At 60.4% G+C, this 2781-nt stretch overlaps 1 long non-coding RNA gene across 1 annotated transcript in view; it reads right to left on the bottom strand.

The window, feature by feature from the left end:
- Nucleotides 1-248: 248 nt before the first annotated feature.
- Nucleotides 249-2781, bottom strand: part of LOC124252186 (uncharacterized) — a 118774-nt gene continuing 116241 nt past the window's right edge. Inside the window, exon 4 of the long non-coding RNA XR_006891932.1 lies at nucleotides 249-283. This is a non-coding gene — a long non-coding RNA (uncharacterized LOC124252186). The remainder of the gene's footprint in view (nucleotides 284-2781) is intronic.

Raw genomic sequence — 2781 nt, 5'->3', positions numbered from 1 at the left:
AGAATGAAGGTGTACGTCAACTGTGCCTTTCTGCTGAGAAAACTGAGACTCAGAGAGGTTAAGTCAGCAGCCCAAGGTCACACAGCAAGAGGCCCAGCCGGAGCGCAAACCCCGGCTCTCGCGCTGTGCCCGAGGGTCTCCCCCTCTTCCGCCCGCCCGGCTCACCTTGATGCGCTCGATCCCGGCTTCGATCCGCAGCTGTTCCACCAGCTTCCGGGCCTGCGCTATGTTGTTAGTGGCTGACATTGTCTGCCATCAGCTCTGGGCCCTGGCGTCCAGAGAGCTGTGGGGAGAAGCAGATGGACGTGAGCCGGCTGGGGAGGCCCCGGGGCCACGGGCCGAGGACGGAGCGGCAGCACGACCCGCTCCTGGAAGCCTCGCCAGCCCGCCGCCCTGCAGCCACGCTGTCCGCGTCCCCAGTCCCCGCTCGCGGCCAGCTGGGGGTAAGTGCTCGCAGGGGGCAACCTTCGAGGGCCCCAGGAGAGCCCATGGAACAGCGGCCTCTGCTCCTGGCTGGCTCAGAGGGAGGGGCTCGGCAAGGAAGAGCTGGGGTCGTCTCTGATGGACGCTCCGCTCCGGGTCTCCCCCTTGCCCTGTGACATCGGGGTTGGGTCACTCTCTGGGGGGCCGTCCTGGGCACTGGGGGGAGTGGGCTGAGCAGCATCCCTGGCCCCACCCACTCGATGCCAGGAGCACCCCCAGTGTGACAACCACAGATGTCCCCGAACATGGCCCAGGGTCCTCTGGGGGGCAGGACCACCCCGGGTGAGCTCCCTGGCTCCGGATCACCTGGGAGACGGCACACTGTGGCCCTGGGTACGTCACCCCTACTCTGGGGGGCCTGGCCCTATGTCCTTCCTTCCTTCCTTTGTCCGCTCGTCCAGCAAACTGTCACAGAGAACGTCCCTACCAGGTGCCCCACGCTGCTCTGAGAATCAAGCTGACGCACGGAGGCCGCGGGCCCCACGGGAGCCAGCTCCCCGGTTCAGACTCCCGGCCTGTGTCCGGGGCGTCCCCTCCGAGGACACAGCGGGGGCCCGGGGCAGGAAGGGCTGCACAGGAGCGGCTCTGGGTCGGGGGGTGGGCGGTGGGGAACAGCACAGGGGAGGGGATCACGTCAGAAAGCCTGGGAGACTCAGGGACGGCGGTCGCCAGAGGGTGAGGGAGCCCAGTTGGTTTTGCAGGATTTTCCAGAACTTTCCAAAGTCTGGGGCTAATGTTCCCTTATTAGTGTCCTGGGGTGGCCCGGACAAATGACCACAGGCGGGGCAGCAGGAAACAACACGAATTTGTTCTCTCACATTCTGGAGCCTGTAAGTCCGAGATCCGGGCGGGCACGGCCGCGCTCGCTCCACAGGCTCCAGGGGGGATCCTGCTCGCCCCTCCCAGCCTCTGGTGTGGCCGCCATTCTGGGCCCTCCTGGGCTGGGGCCTTGTCACCCCACCCTCGGCTTCTCCCCCGTGCGGGCCTGTGTCCAGATTCCCCTCTTCTTATGAGGACACGAGCCATAGTGCACTGGGCCCCCACTCCAGGGTGACCCCATCTTCACTGATTACGTCTGCAGGGACCCTCTTTCCAGATCGGGTCCCATCCTGAGGTTCTGGGTGGACCTGAATTGGGGCAGACACTATGGTTTCCTTGAGTGAGGGTGGTGAGCTTGGACGGGTGGATGGTTCGAGATAAACGCTCTCCCCCCAAGCCCGGGTGGACCTCCAGCCACCTCAGTGCCAGGACGAGAGGGCACCTGCTGTTTCTTCTGCACCGAATCCCACCATCGACCTCTTTACCTCCACGCGCCCTTGGGAACTGGGGGTCACACGTCCCAGTGTCGTGGGGTCAGAGAAGGCCAATCCTGCATTGCACCAATAATTCCTACTTCGCTATCGTTTAGGATGATTTCTATTTTCTTTCCAAAGTGTTTTAAGTGATTTGTTTTTAATGACATTTTAGACACTGAGATGCCCATAGAGCCACACGCAGCTGTGGGAAATAACAGGGAGGGAGCCGCGATCCCTGGATGGGTCTCCCTCAGCGGCCACATCTTCTCAAACCGCAGTATGGTCACGACCAGGACGTTGACACTGACACAGGGAAGATCTGGGGCATCTCCACCCCTGGCCCCTGGCGACCACCCAGAGGTTCTCCTTTTTGGTACTTCCGTCATTTTGAGAAAGTTATATAAATGGAACCATAGGTATGTAATGTTCCCCCCCCAACTCCAGCGAAATTATCTGGAGATCCACGGAGGTGGCTCACGTACAGCTGGTTTATCCTTTTTCACTGCCGAGTAGTATTCCACAGCACGGGTGGGCCAGAGGGTAACCTGGTGAAGGACATCTGTCTGGGCCGACTCCACTTTTCAGCTGTTGTGAAGAAGCCCGCTTCACTGTGTAAGCATTGAGCAGACACGAGTCTTTATAAACACCCAGGGATGAACGCCGAGGAGCATGACTGCGTGTTTAATATTTTAGAGAAAACACCAGACTGTTTTCCAGAGTGGCCGGATCATTTTACTTCCCACTGGCAGCGTGCGAGTGATAAGTTATCATTCAGTTATGCAAATTTTTTATCTGTTCCTGGAGGCAGTGAAAATTCTACTTTTTCCACCCAATCTTCATTTAGCGGTCCCTCGTGGTTCTCACCCGGGGTGTCCCTGCCCCCAGGGGACAGTGGGTGACGTCCGGGGACATCTGTGGGTGTCACACTGTGGAGGCTTCTGGCATCGAGTGGGTGGGGCCAGGGATGCTGCTCAACCCCCCACAGCGCCCAGGACGGCCCCCC

The sequence above is a fragment of the Equus quagga genome, chromosome 14 (assembly GCF_021613505.1).
Source record: "Equus quagga isolate Etosha38 chromosome 14, UCLA_HA_Equagga_1.0, whole genome shotgun sequence".
Classification (NCBI taxonomy): Eukaryota; Metazoa; Chordata; class Mammalia; order Perissodactyla; family Equidae; genus Equus; species Equus quagga.
The sequence above is the reverse complement of the archived record's forward strand: the minus strand, read 5'-3'. Positions and strand labels throughout refer to the sequence as shown.